A 21,001-nucleotide genomic window follows, 5' to 3' on the forward strand; every position below is an offset into this window, starting at 1 on the left:
GGTCAGACTTCCTCTGGTAAATTAGGGAAGATCAGTAAAAACCAGAAGGCGACTCAAGCTCACATTATCTCTGGATAGTTTACTACATGTAAATAATAAGAACTTGATGATAGCAAGCAGATTGTTCATTATTAGTAGTATGATCCGAGCCTGCTCTATGGCTCCTCAGCTAGTTGGAAACATTTTCAGTTCTAATATTAAAACCTGTTAGAATGTTTTTTTTGCTAAAGCTAATAGAACAATACAGGTCAGATCCATTATAATGAAAATTTCAATTAAGAAAGTGCCATATGTGCTACTATAAAGAGAGAGAGAGAGAGACAGGGGGGGGGGGGAGAGGGAGAGAGACTGCAGCGGCACATATAGCTGGGATGACAATGGCTTCATCCCCTGCAGGTGCATGACATAATCATGCCCTCAGCCTCTGTCACTGTGACCATATTGGAATAGGAAATTCCCTTCTCCTCCTCCTTTAAGTCTTTTGGTGCTCCCCTCTGTTCCCAATAATCTCCTGTTCTCCTCTGTTTCCCCAACCCTGAAGACCTGACAACTGATAAAATTGATGTTTGTTTGTAGATCCTTTGGGTCACAGGGCTTTTGGTATCCCAGAAAGTAGGAACTCTGAAATAGGATACAAAAAAAAAGAAAGTAAAAGAATGGAAAACTAAAAAGCAGGGGCCCGATGGGCACAGTGACACACACTTGTAATCTCAGCAATGTGGGAGGCTGAGGCAGGAGGGTTGCAAGCTTAAAACCAGTCTTGGCAACTTAGTGAGACCCTGTCTCAAAAGAAAAAATGTTTTTTAAAACGGGAGTTGGGGATGTTGCTCAATAGTAGGATGCCTCTGGGTTGTTGATCCATCCCTAGTACCTAAATTTAAATATATAGATAGATAGGTATATAGATAGATAGATATCAGGGACTCAAATTGAATTGTAAACTCCACTTCTGGCCTGTTGGGGCAGGACTCATGGGTTTAAGAACCTAACCTCTGGGATGAGACTAGCTGAGTTTGGTCTCGTCTCTACAACTCCCTCTTTATAGAACAGTGAACAATTTACTTTATCCCTCTGAGCCCCCGTTTTCTCATTGTAAATGGAGATAATAACATCAGTTTTTCACACGCCTCTTTGGAGAAACAAATGAGATAATGCATGTTAAAGCACTTAGCAAGGGCTGGTGGACAGAAAAAGTCAGTCCATATTGGTAATTATCTTCATCTTTATCTTTATGTCATGGGCAGGCAGTAGTTGGTGAGAAGGCATACAATTTAACAGGAAATCTGGATCTGTCATAACTCTAAGCCTTTGGGCTAACCAGTTCACTTCTATTTCCTCATCAATAAGTTGAAGATCACCACACACCTCAGGTTTCAGGGAACTAATGATAGTGAAAGTGTTTGCAAACTATGATGTGATTTGCAAGCCTAATTTAATATAATCACTTCCAAGCTAGCACCAAGTCCCTGGAAGTGTTGGACACATGTCATCTGTAAGAGTCTGTTCAGAATGTAGACTGTCTGGGCAGTTGAGTAATGCCTAAAAGCATTGTAAGAATCCAATGATACAAAACAAACAAGTCAAAAAATGTAGAAACCTGAAATCAAAAGGTCTGAGATGTACAGAAGAGTAGTGATCATGAAGGAATTGTCTGACTGCTTCACTTAATGACTTAGCAGCTTTCAAATAGGTTGTTTATACTTTAAAAACTCATAATTGATATTTAATAGCATGGCCTACTTTCAGACCTAAAGTCTATAATGGTTTGTCTCTCATGACCATGATTCAAGTGCGATGGTTTGAATATGGTTTGTCTTCAGCAATACTCATATTTAATTGCCAATATAATAATATTGAGAGATGTGGGCCCCTTTAAACAGAGGGTGGGGTCATATGACCCCTGCCTTCATGAAGGGATTAATGTAGAACCCGTGAGAGTGGGTTAGTTACAAAGCAGGTTCTGCTTCCTTTACTCTCACATGCTTCTTCTCTCACCGCGTGATCTCTTCTACACATGGCTATTTTCCCTTTCTGCTTTGAGACCTTTGCCAGAGGACAAGCATCATGCTCTTGGACTTCCAGAACCATGAATCAAAACAAACCTCTTTTCTTTGTAAATTATCCACTCTTGGGTATTTTGATACAGCAACAGAAAACAGACTGAGGCACCAAGAGTTGAACAGGTCTGGCTTTGCTGACATGCACCACGATGGCAGTCATTCTTGAGCTAACCAGACCTGACCTGAGTGTTCTGCTGATGGAGGCAGCCAGTGAGCTGACCACTTGGCTCAGTTCATGGCATTTTCAACCTTCTGGTCCCAGTTCCTGGCTAACAATGATGCCCTCTGAAGGCCCTTTCAGCCTGGTCATTCTCCAGGGCAAAGTGAACTGATTATTTACACATCACTTTTCTTTTCTTGGACTCTTGAGTCCTGGGAGTGTGTTAAAACATTTTTATCCTGAATCTTTCACTTGATGAAAAAAACCTCAGGGGAAATGGAAAAGGGGGAGTGAGTGTTGAAGAAAAACAGAAGAAGGAAGAGAAAACCAGTGCTCCCCCATCTCTGCCGCGCCTCCCCAGGTGAAGGAAGGGTGGCGCCATGGTTGCACCAACGTGGTTCTGAGGCGGAAGCAGTTTGGGGAAGCAGCGGCCTGCACGGCTCAGGGGAGCCACCAACCCCTGAGGGAGGTGGCCCCGGTCAGAGGCTCAGTCTCAGCTGACCACGGGGAGAGCAGCCCACGTGAGGAAGAGCCCAACACCTGGAGCAGGAGCGGAAACCCCAGGCCCAGTGGAGAGAGCCAAAGCTTGGAGCCCATCCTCCCCTCCTGCTCTGCTCTTCACCCCCATTTCCTCTTAGCTGTGGTTAAAGAAAACACACCACAATTAAACCAAGGCCCCTCACATGTAATTTCTACCTTCCCATTCAGTTAGGGGCGGCCTTGAGCCTCTGCACGTCCAGGTCGCCCTCTCCTCAAGTTCTCCTTTCTTCCCCACCTGCCTCCCCCTGCATCAGTTCTGTTTGGTCGCTTTTCCTGTCAGCTCGCTGCTCTCTCTGCTGCCTCAGTCACGGCTCCCCTCCACCTCCCTGCTCCTGCCACCCCATCCCCACCCTGGCTGCCCCTCTTTGTCGCTGTCCTCCTCCTGCCCCTCCTTCTGCTCTCCTGGTCAGCCTTTCTCGTTCAGGGTCATCTTTTCAAGATGTCTTGATAGATATTTTCTGATTTCTCTGCTTCTGGTTTCTGGAACTTAGAAGCTGGATTAAAATCTTATATGGAGCCGCCCAAAGGCTCTTCTATTGGTCAGGAAAGAATAAGGGTGGTTGGTGTTTTAATAAGTGAAATAAGCATAATGATTAAGTCATTTTCTTGTGAATTTTCCAAGAATGCAGACTACTTCTATTTCTTTGCAGCCTCCATAGAGTCCAGCATTGTGCCTACTCAAATATCTGTTAAATGCCTCAGCCAATAAATAAATGAATATGGAAAACAAAATGTGACTTTATTTCACTGGAGCACATACAGCCACCACAGTGTCAACTGAGCCAAAGAGCAGAGATACACATCTTTAGAGAATCTTGGAAATTATCCGGTGAAGACATATATTCACTTAACAGTTAGCATAAGTGTTATTCAAATGTAAATGCTGCTACTAAGGTTTGTTCTCTTCCACGGGCTAACGTTTTCCTTGTTGACATTACTAATTTTCTTGCAAACCCTCTTTTATAAATACAGGCAGTCTGTAAATTCTGTTCACAGAGCTCATGTCCCACTGTGTCACTGGGTTACTTTACCCCTCCCCTCTGCCCTGTTGGATTCACTTAGCTTATTCTTTCCACAAATGTGCATTTTATGCCTTTCCCATGCCAATCTGTATGCTGAGTGCTTTTGACAAATTATGTCATTTAATCCGTACAATACTCGTAAGAAGGAACTGTTATTATCTCTACTTATCAGGTGAGAAAACCAAGGTCAAAGTTAGTCAGGTAGGTTCTCCAACTGTCCCAGTTTGCTCACCACTGAAGTAGTTCCCGAGACATGAGCTGTGCCATTTTGAAACCAAAGCATCCCAGGCAAGCTGCCCCCGTTTTTCCCAAGACTGGGGAATTTCCCAGGACATGGGCCTTTCAGTGCTAGACTGGGAAATCCCCATGCAAGCTGGATGAGTTGGTCACCCTACTCCAGTCATGTGCTTGAAGCCACACAGCTGGTTCACAGTGGAGTCAAAACAGTCCCGCCCATCTGATCTCCAGGGCTCATTTAAAAATCCGGACTTGCCCAGTCAACCTCTAATCCTACCTTTCTGGCTACTTCTGAAACATTGCATAGTCATTCCCCAAATAACCACTATGTTAGTGAGCTCTTCATCACTGCAATATCCGAGATGATCAACTTAGAAAGAAAAAGGCTTATTTTGGCTTATGGTTTTGCAGTCCATGATTGGGTAGATCCATTGCTTTTAGACTTCTGGTGGACGTGGGGCAGTGCATCTGGGCATAGTAAAACTGTTCACCTCATGGCCAGGATACAAAGGAGTGAAAATGAACTGGCGTGGTGGCACACATCTGTAATTCCAGTGGCTCAGGAGGCTGAAGCAGAAGGATCACGAGTTCAAAGCCAGCCTCAGCAAAAGAGAGGCACTAAGCAACTCAGTGAGACCCTGTCTCTAAATAAAATACAAAATAGGGCTGGGGATATGGCTCAGTGGTTGAGTGTCCCTGAGTTCGATCCCTGCCCCCCTCCCAAATGAGAGCGACCAGGGTCCCACAATCCCCTTTAAATGCACATCCCCAGTGACCTAAAGCCCCTCCTAGGCCCTATTTCTTAACATTTCCACTAACTCCCAATAGTGCTGAGCTGGGAACCCAGCTGATAAAACATGGACCTTGGGAAGACACTGAACATCCAAATAATAATAACCACCCTCCCCAAAAATCTCTTTCCCTGAAACCAACTCTGCTACCTCCAACTCTGATAAGGAATAACTGAGAGCATTCTAATAGCCACTTCCAAATCTCTCAAGTCCGCCCCTCCTTGTAATTCCTTCACCACCAGCCTGGGCAGGTCTTCATCCCCTGGGTTACCAGGACTAAAAGGTTTCTCTGTCTCCAAGTGTCCATCTGCACATCATCCTCAGGTTCATTCTCTAGAAGCCTAGAAACTGGAAGAATTCACAGTACAACCATTCATCTCACATGTTAAATAGTGAAGGCAAAGATATTTAAGTGGCTCCTCCACAACTGCACCAGGGAAGAACCCAGTGTAATACCTCCATCTTCCAAACCTATAGGCCAGCATGCTCCAAAGGACCTGCCCTCACTTCTCCTGTGGTTCCCCTTGGCCACAGAATAAATCCATACTCCATATCCAGAGCCCCTCCCAGCCTCCTGGCCTCCCAGCAAGACTGCCAAGTGCCCTCTCTGCTCTGCTAGACTGGTCTGGTCCTTGCAGCTGCAACCTCTGGATCACCTCTTCATCGGCTGCTGTTCTTGCCCCCCTATCTTCCCTCCATCACTAAGTAGGGTTTTATCAAGCCCCTACTATCAGCAAAGCTTGCTCTTGAAAAGACACAGAGGAAGAAGACACATCCTCAAACAAGCACCTTACTCTTCAGCTCAGTTTCCACCACCTCACACTCTCCCCTGACCCCTTTCTTCACAGGTTTCTAGAACAGGTATGTCTGTGTTGTGACTTGAGGCATCAAAGCTATTCAATCTCATTTTCTATCTGGCCCATGTAGGTGGGTCTCAATTTCCTAAAGAGATTGTCAGGTCTTGGGGACAGCATTGCGGGGAAAAACCTTTCTTCTCCTCCCCCCAATACGTCTGACCTTGTACATAATCACTACTTGAATGATTCCTTGTCGACCTGAATTAAATCCGTCACAACAGTTTCTCTGTCACAAACAATTCCATGCGACAATTTCCCCCCTCTGGTTTCAGCATAGAGAGCACTCATTTTGCAGAAGAAAAACTTGACTGGGTACTATTTTCACTGCGGTCTAGAAGGACTAGAAGTTGAGATCAAATTGACCCATTTACATTTCTTTATTCCATCTCTGCCAAGGAGCCTGCCTCCTTCCCATGCTCTTCCTCCACCCCCAGACATCTTGGAGAACCTAATCACCACCTTCTGAGTTCTCCTTGTCACCTTCCACCCCCTCAGCCAAATGCACACACCACCTCAGCACTGAACCACAAATCAAAATCTCAAAGTTCAAGAACTAAAAAGAAGGAGAAATTGAATCATTTTTCCTTGATGCAAAGTACTGTGGATATTCCTGAGCAGCCCCAATGCCCCTTACAAGGTCCTATTCCTAAGGCCAGGGCAAACCAAGCGGGTTCCTACTTCCCTCACCAGGTTGAACAATAGGCCATAAATTCTACTGCCCGGATGTGAGACCTGGGGCAAGGAAACTGCTCCACCGCTCTGGGATTCAGATCCCCCAGCTACAGAGCTCTCTAGCCTAAGGACCCGCCAGCTCACACATCCTGTGACTCTCTTCTCATTCCTGGGCCCTCTCTCTCCACAGCATAACCTGCTCCAAAAACAACTCCAGCACCAATAAATCTTCCATCACCAAACACAGTTCTTCTGTTGCCCTATAAAAGATAGGAATATTATTTCTTTTTTATTTTTTTTAATTAAGTTTGAGGCTGAGAAAAGCTCATGAAAATTGCTAGTTCACCCTAGATGGAAAGGCACCCCCTGTAAAAGGGCAAACAAGCCTCAGGGGCTCTCAACTGTCCTTTGGAGGCAAAGCTATTCTAAAAACATTGGCAGCTTGATTTCAGCAACTGCTCATCATCCCCAAGCTGCTTCCCATGTCAGAAGAGAACAGTCAGGACACCAGGAGCCGCCCTCTGAAAAGTCAAACCCAGCTTGGGCACTTTGTGGATTCCTCCTTTGAATGACACACAGGGCCCCTCAGGATCCCACTGGCCTTTCCTTGCAAAGAAGGGAATTCTGTTTAAACCACAATTTGCCTTCTAAGGAGAGTGGTTCTTGATAAAGGAGAAACCAGCTGGGTGTGCAGCTCTGTGGTAGAGCCCTTGTCCCCTATGCACAGAGCCCTGGGTCCAGTCTCCAGCCCCACAGAATAAATAAATAAATAAATAGGAAATCCTTTGGATCTGCTGAGATTCTTAATGAGTCTGAATATGCAAAATGGGTCCATAGCTAGGCGTGGGAAGAGAGGCAGGGAAGAGTTGAATTGTTCTGCATAACTAATAAGAAAAATTACAATTCATGGGAGGAACCCAGGAAGGGGGGGAGTGAGAAAAAGATGGGAAGATGAAGAGAAGAAGCAGGTGAGGCTATTCTATGTGAAGTTCACTGCCTACTGAAAAATCCCAGGGACTGGAGGCCAGAACCCAGATGTCTATCTTCAATGCAGAGTTGTACACCATTAAAATAAAACCCCCTCCATCTTCCTCCCAAAGTCATTATAAAATCTTCCCTAAAAACTCCCCCCATATTTGAATGGATTTTTTTGTTTATTTGTGTTGCTGGAACTCAGGGAAAGGTTCCATTTCAGGTATGAGTCAATGTAGATTAGAACAACAGAAAGAGTAAAACCACAAAGAGAAAAAAAGAGAAGTTAGCAGCCAGGGTATTTAGAAGAAAATAACCCCCAAAGAATTTGGAGAAACTGTTGAATATTCACTGTGTACTGAATTGGAAATAAGACCACACACACACTCACACACACTGAGGGAACATTTGTCCAGGTCTGGGCCCAGATGCAAGGTTAGGCTGGCTGGCTCCCCTCTGAGGAAGGTGAGAGAGTCCTGGCCATTGGCCAGAATTCAACATCATCCTCGGGAGAGGAGGTACCTGCTGGCTGTGCAGGAATATGGACATGCACTCCAGTTGCCCCTCATGGTAAGGGAAACACAGCAGGAAAGTTTGGCTGGATGAGGTCTGGATTTTTTTTTTCTTGATGGTCCAGTGCTTTTACATAGAAAATTTGGAAATGTCTAAAAATCATGGACCTCAAAGATGGAAGTTGACTTGGCCTCTAAATACAACCCCTGTTGAAGGCATTAGAGAGTGTGTGAATATACTCTAAGAAAAACTGACCAAGAAAAGAGTGAGAAGGGTTAGATGATGGGAAAGAAGCAAATTCCTGACAACCAGACTATAATTCCAGAGAAAAAATGGAGTCTAGCCATGCAAACTGACCCTTCTATCAATTGTTTTTGAGAAAGAAACTGAGGGAATGAGGAAAAGGTCAGCAAAACCTCAGGCAGAACATTCAGGTCCTAAAGCTTCTACCTTCCCAAGTTTTATGTCTTCTTTTTTATTCATTTTCTCACATGCATTTACTGAATACCCAGTAAAAGCCAGATAGATACCCTTCTGGATTTTAGGAAATGAGACGAGCAGGCAAGACCCGGTCCTCCTGGACTTACCACAGGAGTAAACAAGGGAGAAAGTGCATGAGTGAGTGAGATGGGTTTAGGCTTACTAAGTGTCCTATGATCAAAATGAAGCAAAGAACCACAATGGAGAACAACGTGGGGTGGAACTGCCTTAGAGAAGTGGTCAGGGAAAGCCTCTCTGCAGAAGGCTCATTTGAGCTGAAAGTAACCAAAAAGAGCCACCCTTTAGAAGATACTGAGGAAGGCATCCTGAGCAGAAGGAAGGAAATACAAAGACCTGATAAGGACAAATAGAGCCATGGGATGGAGCTGGAGATGAGGGAGCCCATGAAAGCCACCATAAGGCAGCCATCTAGCACACTGTCATGGGAAAGGAACTCTTTACTGGGCTGGGAAGGCCATTTTTCCAAGAACGGAATCATGGAGTGAGCTCTTCACCCATGGAGGAAGCTCCAGGAGTGGTGTTTACTGAGCAGATCCACCAGATGGCTCCGTGTGAAGACTGGCCCTCAGCTTTCTCCTCCCATAGCTGACGTTTTTCCTGTTCCAAGGTAGCAGCAATTTTTTTTCCCCCCTCACTGAACAAAAGCTTCTTTAGGGAACAGCCACTTCACTTTTTTTTTTTTTTAAACAAAAGGAACCAAGAGCAACCAGCATAATAGGGCAGACCTGGCACAAGTTGCCACTGCCATCCTAATGGCTGAAAGAGCAACTCCTGTTAGCCAGGGAGCTCCTCCCTGCCTCATTCTCAAGCCCCCAGGTTTTCAAAACCCTTTGTTGAACCCACTGGTTTGGTCACTCTCCTTTCCATGTAGATAATCCTAGGGGGAAAAAAAATGAAAACCAGCAGCCCAGGCCACAGGCCAAACGCCAACTCTCCAAGGAGGAGACTTGCCCAGGAAGTAATGACTTCTAAGCACTGAGCAAAATTTGGAGTGCTAGTGGGCGTGAGAATGTGGGGCTGAGAGAGCCAGAGGGGCAGGATGAAAAAGGCAGACGGAGGACTTGCTATTTTCACCAAGATTTCCTTGCAATGGTATGTATTATTAAATCAAGACAAGAATCGCTCCAGATGAACATATCCTAGAAATGTTGTTTGGTGTGAAAAAAGGGGTTTCAGAGACCAGCATCAGCCAGCACCTGGAAGCAGAGGGCTGTAGGTCTGGTCAGTGGGCCAGCAGAATTTATCAAGGAGCTGCTGGGCCCGAGGAGCCTTGGGGGACACTCTGAGGAGTCCAATGGGGAAAAATAACCATCTTTCAGGCACTTGCAATTTCATGTTCGTCAAGGGCATTCTCTCCCATGGGAATTCTCACTTACTGGAATTCTTTTCCTTGTTTTCCACTGGTTTGGATTGGCCCCATCCCTCCCCTGAGCTCCCACAGTCCTTGGTACATGTTATAGCAGATCTGGCCCCAATAGATGAGGACCTCCCTGAGTCCAGGCCCCCATTGTCATCCTTGTCTGTGTGCTCTGCCCCAACCCAACCCCACACACAGCACCTCCCAAAGAGCAGGGCACCTGGCCACAATATCACTGAACACAATTTTGATGAGGAAACAGGAAGCACAGGTGCAGAACCCAGGGGACAGTCTGTGCAGTGAGGAAAGCATCAAGTGACATTGAATCTGGAAAGCATCTCCTCTGCATGGAAAGGCCAGCACATGGGTAGCCTTCAGGAATGGTATTGGGTCTGTGTGGTGCTCCTATGGGACAGAATTTCAGAAGTGGAAAATTAAAAAAAGAAAAAATATTAGGTCCCCCTTGCCCTCCGTTTCTTCCCCATGTCCTGCCATCGTGCCTATAATCTTTAAATGATTCAAACTCATGAGAAAGGGCAGTGAAGGGACCTAATTTAAGTGTAAAGCTGGGAGAGCAACTTGTTTCAGTATCTCCTTTTTAAAAAACAAGGAAAACAAACCCAGTGAGGTTCAACCTGACTCCAAAGAGTTTGCGTTAAGCAAACCTTGTCTGGTAGCATGGAGACACCTTATAGCAGAATCATCAGTTCTCTTCAAAATGCAGACCCCAGGGTTCCATCCACATCTACTTTGATCAGAATCTTGGGGAGTGGGGGTGGATTCCAAGAAGTTCCCCAGGTGTATTCTTACACCCATGCTTTAGAATCTCTGATCTCTAGGAAAAGATTAAAAAGTCTCTGGCTCTAGAAATGGATGGTGGGGAACTGAAGTGGACCCTCTCCCTAGAGTGGAAAGGATAATTTCAGGAAGCTGTGCTCTGGGTCAAGATAGGGAACAAACCCCTCTTCTTATTGTTTTAGTCAGCTTTTTTTGCTGCTGTGACCAAAAGACCTGATAAGAACAATTAGAAAAGGAAAAATTTACTTTGGGGCTCAAAATTTCAGAGGTCTCAATTCAAAGATGGCGGACTTCATTCCTCAGGTCGTGAGTTAAGGCAAGACATCATGGCAGAAGAGTGTGGTGGAGGAAAGTGGCTCAGAACATTGCACCAGGAAGCCCAGAGAGTATCTACCCCAAAGGCACGCCCCTCCCCATGACCCTTCTCCTCCAGCCACACCCTACCTGCCTACAATTACCATTTAATTAATCCCTATCAAGGGATTAACACATTAATTAGGATTAGGCTCCCTTAACCCAATTATTTTACATCTAAGCTTTCCAGCATTGTCTCACACATGAGCTTTTAGGGTACACCTCATAGCTAAACCATAACTGACATCAAGCACATGATTCAAGGCTACTGTTCTGCATTTTATCAGTATCCATACTACCCCTGTTGTAACCAGAATTTAGGGACCTTCCTGTGGTAACTGGCAAGGATGAATAAGTGAATGGGCAGTGGGGGTGGGGAGGACAGAGAGAGCAGGAGAGAACAAAATTGTTCTTAAATTTATATATTTATATATAATATATAAAATACATATTTAGCAGTACTGTTAATGTTGTTCTTAATGCTCTGTTCTCTACCATTCCCTGACACAGGTACACACGTACACACACACACACACACACACACATAAGGATCTATATGTCATGATTTAGTTCGTTTGGGGCAGTCTAAAGGTGAAGAAATAACCTTGGAACACGAAGTTATGTGATGACTTTTCTATTTGACCAAAAAGAAAGAAGAAAAGAAAAAGGAGGAGGAGGAGGAAGAAGAGGAAACAGCCAGGAAGGGCCCCTGGTTAATGTTTTTTTGTAACAAGGAGGAAGAGAGGCCTGTTCTGCTTGTCCATTATCTTTTCATGAAAGTTCTCCAATGACACTCATCTGGAAGAATGGCGAGTTTGATTATATTATGATTTTACGAAGTGGCTGTACCATTTTACATTTCCCACCTGCAATACATAAGGATTCTATTTTCTGTTCGTTCTTACCAACACATTTTTTATCTGAAGGAGAAGATGAAGATGAAGATGATAATAATGATTGTCACTTTAGTGGGTATGAAGTGGTATGCCGTTATGGTTTTGATTCATATTTCCCTGATGGCTAATGATGTTGAGCATCTTTTCATACGCTTATTGGCCATTTGAATGTTTTATTTGGAGAAACATTTATTCAAATCTCTTGCCTATTTTAACTGGGTTTTTTTTGTTTTTTTTTTTTGAGTTGTAAGAGTTCTTTTCTGAGTTTTAGACCCTTATCAGATATATGATTGGCAAATATTTTCTACCATTATCTGGGTTGTCTTTTTACTTTCTTGATAGCAACCATGAAAATCAAAAATTGAATTTTGATGAAATCCAACTTATTTTTGGTTGTTTCACTGCATGTATTTTATCTAAGAAGTCATTGCCCAATCCAAGAGCACAAAGATGAACATTTTTGATGGTTTTCTTTCTTTCTTTTTTTTTTTTTTTTTGTATTTGTTAATGTTTATTTACCAAGAAAAACTATTCCCTAGCCCATGTACTCATGTTTTATAGTTCAGGAGCACAAGTCAATACAAACTTCTAAGGACCTCAATCCAAAGAAATTCTTCATATTCCAAAATCATTTTGCACTCTGGAAGATACGAGCCCTCCTCATCTTCTCAAAATGTTCCATGCAACCATAATTTCTATAGAAATCTGCATAATGCCTTCTTTCCTGGCTCAGCCACACCAAACCTATAGAGAGCTGCAACCCCCAGGGCAACCATGAATGCTCCAACAATATGAAACCACAGATGCTTGGCCAGAAGACCCCACATCTGAGGTTTCATCAAAGCCCTGGAAGCCATAGCAGTTACTATTCTCCATACCAATGTCCTTCTCAGTAGATGGAGAAATGGATGGTCTGATGTTTTCTTTTAAGAATGTTATAGTTTTAGCTCTTACATTTAAGCCTTTGACCAATATTGAGTTAATTTTTGTATATGGTATGAGGTAGGGGTCCAGAGGTATTCTTTTGCATGGAGATATGTCATTATCTCAGCACCACTGTTGAAAAGAATTCTTTCCCCATTGTCTTAGCAAGAAGACACATTTTTAAAAATATATTTATTTTTTAGTTGGACACAATAGTTTTATTTTGTTTATTTTTATGTGGTGTTGAGGATTGAACCCAGGGCCTCAAACATGCTAGGCAAGCGCTCTACCACTGAGCTACAACCCCAGCCCAAGAAGACACATTTTTAAGACAACATACATCCATTTGGCAGTCTAGCCATGGCAAAGACAATCACCCCCACAGTCTGGAATATGACAACCAGGAATGCAGAAACTGGCTGGAGTATTTGTATTCAGTACCTACTATGTAAAAATTCCAAGAGCATGATCTCAGCCCACCTCTTCCCTATATATGTAAACTAGTGATTTTTTTAACCTCATTTAGGGTAAATAATCCAGTGAGATTATGGAGTTCTTAATATACATATTATTCTGCTTAAAATATTAAAAATTTCACAGATAGTTCCAACCAAGAAGCCTACCCATGGACCCTGGGTTAAAATTCTGTGCTCTTCTTTCCTTTCCACAGAGCTTATTCACCACCAGGGCTCCAAGGAACACCTCTCAATGCAGCTAACTCACTCTGTTTCATTTGCTTGTTTGTTTGTAGCTCAATCCTCTCCATTGAGCTTTACATTTCCACTTACCTCCCCGGGCATCTCAAACTCAACACATTCAACTTCTCCTCCTCCCTCCCCCACCCCAGCTCATAACCCCAACTTCCCTTTTTTCTGGTCACAGTGCTGCTCTTCCCATCACCAGGCTCAAATCTCAAAGTCATCTTCACTTCTTCTTCCTCTCACCACCCCTCCCCCAACATCTAATCAGGTTTATATAATTGTTCCCTTTATTCTGACCACCTGTAAGTAGCTGGCCTGGTACAAGAGCTCTCGTTCTGAGACAGGGGCCGATGCATCAGACGTCTCTGGATCTTTGCTCAGGGTCTTTCCTTTGGATTCTTCACTTTCTAATTTATTAGAGAACCAGATTTACTAGCTGAGAGAGAGATTCAGAGCAGTTCACTCTGTGGCTCAAGGAATTTTTGTGGCCTGACATGATCTTCCAAATTTAGTACAAATCAATTGTCCAGAATTCTAGACCCTCCCTTCTTTGACTTCAACCAACCATCTGGCCTCCTCTCCCAACTCACCCTAGAGACTCAATGCTCTAATTAAGTGTCCCCACTGACATTCTCTGCACCTCTGTGCCTCTTACCTCCACATGTAACCAGCAAGCTAATCCTGCTGGATCAGTCAAGCGCTGCTGGGTTGCTACCACCTCCCTGAAGCCAACCTTCATTGCCAGCTGGAGGAGCATCACCCCATCTCTCCTCCCTGTAGCAATTTACTTATTTCTATGTGACATTGACCATTATTGTGCATCTTTCATTCTTCTGAGCACACAACACAATGTCCGAACAAAATCCTTCCTTGGTAGAAGTGGGTCATATTCAGCAGTGGTGCTCAGGAGGGAATGTGAATCAGATTCACTTAGGGAACTTTGTCAAACTTCCCTGGTTGGGGCCCAGAACTCAAGATCATGAAGAGTTTCCACTGACAATTCTGATGGACATCGCTCATTAAGAACTATTTGTCAAATTTTTAAGTGATTGTTAAAATATACTCAACAGTTACTATGTGCCAGGCACTATGAATACATGATCTCATTTAATCCTCATAGAAACACTGTAAGGTATAAGTAGTTTTATTTTTCCATTTTTTTGGGGGGTGGGGGATGAGAAAATTAAAACTTAAAGATGCTGAGTTATTTACCTAAGGTGGACCATTTTAAAAAAAAATGAATTACATGGGATAAAGCTCCTGAAGATTATTTATAAACTATTTCAGGAATTCAACAGTGATTTTCCAGGAAAATCTATGTGCAGACTTAGGCGTTTTGAGCTGGTTTCTCTTTTTTCTTAACTTTGTAAACTAGGACAAATTATTTGTCCTCTCTGAGCTTCTGTTTCCTCTTCTGTGGGATGAGCATAAAATAATTCCTATTGTAAAGTAATAGGGAGGATTTAATGAGTTTAACATGGGAAATATGAATGACGTGTACATAGCAAATGCTTAATAGGTTTGCTCTAAGTATTATAATAATTACTTTATTTAAAAAATATGCATCAACCCAAAGTGTTCATTCTTAGCCCTAGTCAAAAGTGTTGAGCTGAGTGTCACAATAGTTTAAATAAGTCACAGGTAAGACTGACTCTCAGTCTCCCAGGTAGGGCCAGAAATAATAAGCAGAGTTTTACTGAAGGACTCCTAGATGTCAGGGGTTGGAATAGAGAGGTAATAGAGATACAGTTTCTACCTTCAATCGGTTTATAATTTTTATTACTGAGACCAGAGCCCTCCACCCAGGGGTATTTGCCCATTGGCCTGGAGACCTGTGAGATCTTTCGAACTGGCCATGCCAGGAATTTTCTGCTTCTGAATTTAGGAGTGACCAGTTTCTACAACATAATATTCGTCTTCCAGACAATGAAGACAGAAATATGGAGCCACCAGGGGTTTGACCACTTCTACCACTGCCTGGAATCTCATAGTTCTCTAACTTCCCTTTAACACTAACCAAACATGGTCTAGTTCTGCTTTCTCTCCTTCCCAAATGTACTTTGGGGCGAAGAAAAGAGATGATTGTACATGATTATAACGTATGTTCTTTTGCAACAAGATACACAATATTTCAGCTATTGTAACCTGCATTAGATTGCAAGGCTATTTTAATTTAACTCTGGAATTTGCATAGCATTTTTAAAATTTGTAGTTGTTTTTCACATACACCCTTTCAGGTAGGAATTATTGCGTTCACTTTATAGATAAAGAAACTGAAACCCAGTATGGTGGCCCATGCCTGTAATCCCTAGCAACTCTGGAGCTGAGGCAGGAGGATTACAAATTCAAAATCAGTCACAGCAACTTAGCCAGGCCCTAAGCAACTTAGGTGAGACCCTGTCTCAAAATTAAAAAAAAAAAAAAAAATAAAGGGCTGGGGATGTAACTCAGTGGTTAAGCATCCCTGGGTTCAATTCCTGACACCAAATAATAAAATGATAATAATAAAAGAAACTGAGCATCTGAGAGTGTTTGTAATTTTCCCAGGGCTTCTTAGCCAATGAGCACCTTTGACCAGAAGATCTGGGAGGGTTTTCCAAAGGAATAAAAAGTGTGGGTGGAGCTGGAGAAGGGACACCTTCTGCCTGTCCCTCTTCCTTCTGCTGTTTGCCTGGAATGCAGACATTACACTTAGTGTGCAAGTAGCTGTATCATGACTTTGAATCTGGAAGCAATGCAAAAGAGATGGCAAAGCAGAAAATCCAAAGAAGCCTACACCACTATTGTCTTGCCACACCCGACCAGACCGGATTGCCCTGTCTTTGGCTTTTTAAAAAACGATGTTCAAGATACTGTAGCGGATCTTCTGTTCCTAATAACTATAAGCAATTCATATAGTTATATAAAACTGTTAACAGTCACCAACAGGGACATGGTTTACCAAGTGATATCATATCCTGCTAAGTGCACCTGGGATCCACTCCCCTTTTTTTTAAGAGGGACTTAAACTATTCTCTCCCACCTAAGCTATTAAAATAAAAATGATAAAGTACATAAATACACATTTCTAGGTCTTCAGGATACCTAATAACACAAATGCTATGATTAAAACCATGCAAAAATATCTGTATATGAAGGAATGCACTAAAATGTAATATACAAAATGAAACAAATTTAAATTGGCAGAATCATGGTTCATTTTTTAAAATATATTTTCAAAATTGGCTTTAATATGTTACCTTATCCTTTGAATTAAAGAATCAAAAAAATTTCCAGGCACAGCCAGGCACAGTGGTGCACACCTATAATCCCCACTGCTCAAGAGACTGAGGCAGGAGGATCAAGAGTTCAATGCCAGCCTCAGCAAAAGCAGGGCACTCAGCAACTCAAAGAGTCCCTGACACTAAATAAAACATTAACAAGACTGGGGATGTGCCCCTGAGTTCAATCCCTGCTAACAAAATATAAAAAATAAATCAAAAATTTTTTTTTAAAAATTTAAACTTTTTAGATGCCAGGTTCTCCAGTTTATCCCCTTTGCTATTTAGTTGCTATTAAAGATATTCAATTTGCTGAGGAAACATGAAATATAAAGCTATTGAGTGTGTGAAGCCATCTCTCCTGATGATGATTAGTATATGAGTAACAGAAGGAATTATAATTTATATTCACTGTCTTAAAAAAACTGGGGAAGAAAAGGCCCTTCCTTCAACTCCAGGGATTCCTAGGGTCATCTGAAGAGGGACTGGGGTAAGGAGGGATTCTTTAGGCCTGCACAGCCCTCCTGGCCAGATCACACCACAGAAGGGGCCTCCCCAGCCCACAGACCTCCTGCTTCTCCTATCAAGAGCACACAGGAAGTGGGACTCAGTCTCAATATTGGTCCCTTAGTCCCAATTTCCACTTACTTTTAGGGTAACAGCCCACTGGGGACAATTCAGGGCTCTCGAGACCACACTCTCCTGGTCCAATGGTGTTTCTGATTTCTGAAGACAGCATTACATTGGGCTCTTGCTTCCCTTCTGAATTCGTTCTTGTGGGCCGCACGGCCTCTCGTGGGATTTCCCCTGAGCTGTGTGTTCTGTGGCAAGCGGCAGGTGGGTGCCACTCAGGGCCAAGTCCACTTCATTTGCTGAGTCATCAGGCCTGAGCATGTGAGAAGAAAGGAGGTGTGGGCCAGAGGGGAGCACAGTGTGGAGGGCACATGGAGTGGCCATCACCCTTGTCTTCCTGGGCGGTTACGTGCATTCCCAGGTCAACCCCTTGGCAAGACTCACTGTGGCATTATCATCTCCAAGGGTCAATGCAACGAGTGGAGGCTCTTGGAGTTTCCTAACTAGTCAAGGCCACACTGCAAGAAGTGGCTGTGAGCTCAGATCTGTTTCACCCCAAAGCCCACAGTCTTTTCTGGGTTCAATGGCCTGCCAAACACATGGAAAACTTTCAGTATACTTCCTAGTTTAGGTTCTTAACTTTATTTATATGCGGAAACGCACTGTGCTTGGGGGATGATAACAGGGAAGAAATCCATTTAGCTATCCAAACCAGCACAACACAGGAGTTCACAGACCACCTCTGGTGCCTGGCTGTCTGGTCCTGCTCCTGTGTGAACCTGGACCAGTTTCTCAGCCTCTCTGTGCCTTGAGTTCTTCATCTATCTGTACGTGGCAATGATTGTCACCTGTCTGGTTGCTTTGGGGATTGAATGAAAAGGTAGTTAGAACACACTTAAAGCAGAACCTTCTGCCAAAGACTAGTTTTGAGAGAGGACTGAGGAGGGAAGAAGGAGCAACGAGGGGGAATGAGGTGGATTCTGCAGTCCAGATGGTTGAGGCATGTTGCAACTTTGCCACTCTGGGACACTTACCATGTCCTGTAATAAATTAAATCCCAAGTCCTGCTTTACAGAATGGGATCACTTTGTTTAATTTAGGCTTTCTCTAAATTTATGTGCCACGCCCTTCCTCTCTGAACACTTATGAATGTCCCCTGGGATGGGGCATCTGCCAGCAACCTCTCCCTCACCTGGGCCTGGGGAGCCACTCGGGTGGCACTTGAGAATCCTCTGGTCCCACTGTAGTTTTTTTGTACCATGTTACTCAAGAGCCTGGTGGGTTTTTCCATTGGTCATATGTATGTTGGCCTCAGGGTTACATTTGAAGCTGATGAGTAATATTTAGAAGAAGTCTCACCACTTCCTAGTTCCTCTCATGGATAGTGATGTGGGCCAGTTAATTAACCTGCTTGGGTCGAGTCTTGCTTTCTACCAGAGAGAGAATCAGGCATGCAATGAATATAATTACAACATCCTTTCAAATACAAGTTAACTGCACTTTGCTAAAAATGTCATACATGACCCCCCAGAACCAAAAGCAAAACACGAGAATAATTAACAAACTGAACACTAAGACATATTTACTCACAATTAGAAACTAAAAGACTGAATTAGTCTTATAAAAGCTTGCAAGGTTGTTATGGTTCAGATACAAGGTGTTCCCCCCAAAGCTCACTTGTGAGACAATGCAAGATGTTTAGAGGTGAGATGATTAAGTTATGAGAGCCTTGACCTAATCAGCTCATGAATCCCCTGATGGGCGTTAACTGGGTGGTCATTGTAGGCAGGCAGGGTGTGGCTGGAGGAGGTGGGTTACTCTCATTCTTGACAGCCATGCCTGACCTGCTTGTGTCCACCACGCTTCTTTGCCATGATGTTCTGCCTCACCTCAAGCCCCTAGGAATGGAGCCAGCTATCTATGAACTGAGACCTTTGAAACTGTGAGCCCCCCAAATAAACTTTTCCTCCTCCAATGTTCTTGTCAGATCTTTTTGGTCACAGCAGCCAAAAAAGTTGACTAAAATAACGGTTATATACTTTTCCACCAGTTAATGAGTCTGTGAGATATGGCAGCCCAGGAGGGGTTGGCTAAAAACCAGGAGACTGGATACTAGGTTGCACGTGGCGTAGGAAACATGACCATGGCACAAATGAAAGACAGTATGTCTAGAAAAAAACACAAGTACAGGGTCCTCAGGAGAAAGCAGCAAAGTGATTAATCAGGAAAGGTCAGACCAGGCCCAAGATTTCTGAGACAGAATTCATGAGACTATTAAAAAAAAAAAAAGAAAGAAAGAAAACTTTTTTTTTTTTTTTTTTTTTTTAAATATTTATTTTTTAGTTCTCGGCGGACACAACATCTTTGTTTGTATGTGGTGCTGAGGATCGAACCTGGGCCGCACGCACGCCAGGCGAGCGCGCTACCGCTTGAGCCACATCCCCAGCCCCAGAAAGAAAACTTTTTAAACTGAGGTTGCCAACATCCAAATAATTAAAAAAAAAAAAAAAAATCATTATCCACTATCATTGCTTTTTGTTAAAGAAAAGTGATGTTTTCCAGCATAAAATTAAGAGGGACTTAATTTCAGAACAAAAGACTTTGTTTGTTTATTTGGGGCACTCAACCACTGCATCACATCCCCAGCCCTATTTTGTATTTTATTTAGAGACAGGGTCTCACTGAGTTGCTTAGCACCTCACCGTGAGTCTAGTTTTGAACTTCCAGTTCTCCTGCCTCGGCCTCCCGAGTTGCTGGAATTATAGGCATGCACCACTCACCGTGCCTGGCTAGCTCTTTTTATTTTTTATTTAGAGACAAGTTCTCACTGAGTTGCTTAGTGCCTCGCTTTTGCTGAGGCTGCTTTGAACTCATCTTCCTCTACGTCAGCCTTCCGAGCTGCTGGGATTAAAGGCATGCACCACCATGCCTGGCCTAAAAACAATTTTTAAAACTGAATAAATTTAACAATGTGAAAAATTTCATTAACTTACCCTTTCTTTTCTTTCTCCCTCATGCATCCATGAAGATTCTGTCTCATATGGTGGTAGTCCAAGGGTTAGTATTTGGGAATGACTACTTTAGCAAAGAGTCCAGCTTGAGGCTAATTACCCTTTTCTCTGAGGCTCAGCTGTCATCCATGAAATGGAAATAAGATGTGCCTGGATGTCCCATCTCAGAACTGTGATCCATGACATGATCACAAACACATAATGTCTCTGGAACAGGTGACAAAGTATACAAATGTTCAGTATTGTGATTCCTTCTCAAATTATACACTTATTTCCAAACTCCTGGGAATAGATGACTTCACTATAAAATTTTTCATTTCAGAGAAACAGGAATTGCCAGATTCTCACACATTTTTCCCATTAAGAAAATAGAACATGAATTGATAATTTATCATGAAGAACAGAAAGCTGGATCTACACTAAGGGATCAGCATCCGAAACTCATCCAGTACTCGGATACGCGATTCCGTCCATCCTTAGGTGGTTTGGTCCCACCTCAACCAAGTCACACAGGTGGGAATCCCTACCATTGTTAAAGATTCCAAAAGTTGCACAGTCTCGAGATTAGCAGTTTCATTCTTCTCTGTATCCACAGAATTGAGAACAATGCTGAGAGAAGAGCGGGGAGCTCTGAGAATGCTGGATAATGAATACACAGAGGACCTGGCTCTGGGAAGTAGTTTCCAGTTTAGTATCTTCATCAACAAACAGGGAAGGCTAAGACCAGGTACTAGCTGACAGGTAGCAGGCAGACGGGAGCGGTGGACACATGAAGTTAAGGGCATAATTCTCCGGACTGGGC

At 43.3% G+C, this 21,001-nt stretch overlaps 1 long non-coding RNA gene across 5 annotated transcripts in view; it reads right to left on the reverse strand.

Annotated features, from left to right (window-relative positions):
• LOC114103508 (uncharacterized) overlaps positions 1-17,432 on the reverse strand; it is a 101,429-nt gene extending 83,997 nt beyond the window's left edge. For all 5 annotated transcript variants that reach the window (XR_011707332.1, XR_011707330.1, XR_011707331.1 and 2 more), the window contains exon 1: positions 17,264-17,432. This is a non-coding gene — a long non-coding RNA (uncharacterized lncRNA). The remainder of the gene's footprint in view (positions 1-17,263) is intronic.
• Between the last annotated feature and the right edge of the window lie 3,569 nt (positions 17,433-21,001).

The sequence above is a fragment of the Marmota flaviventris genome, chromosome 4 (genome assembly GCF_047511675.1).
Source record: "Marmota flaviventris isolate mMarFla1 chromosome 4, mMarFla1.hap1, whole genome shotgun sequence".
NCBI classification, from domain to species: domain Eukaryota; kingdom Metazoa; phylum Chordata; class Mammalia; order Rodentia; family Sciuridae; genus Marmota; species Marmota flaviventris.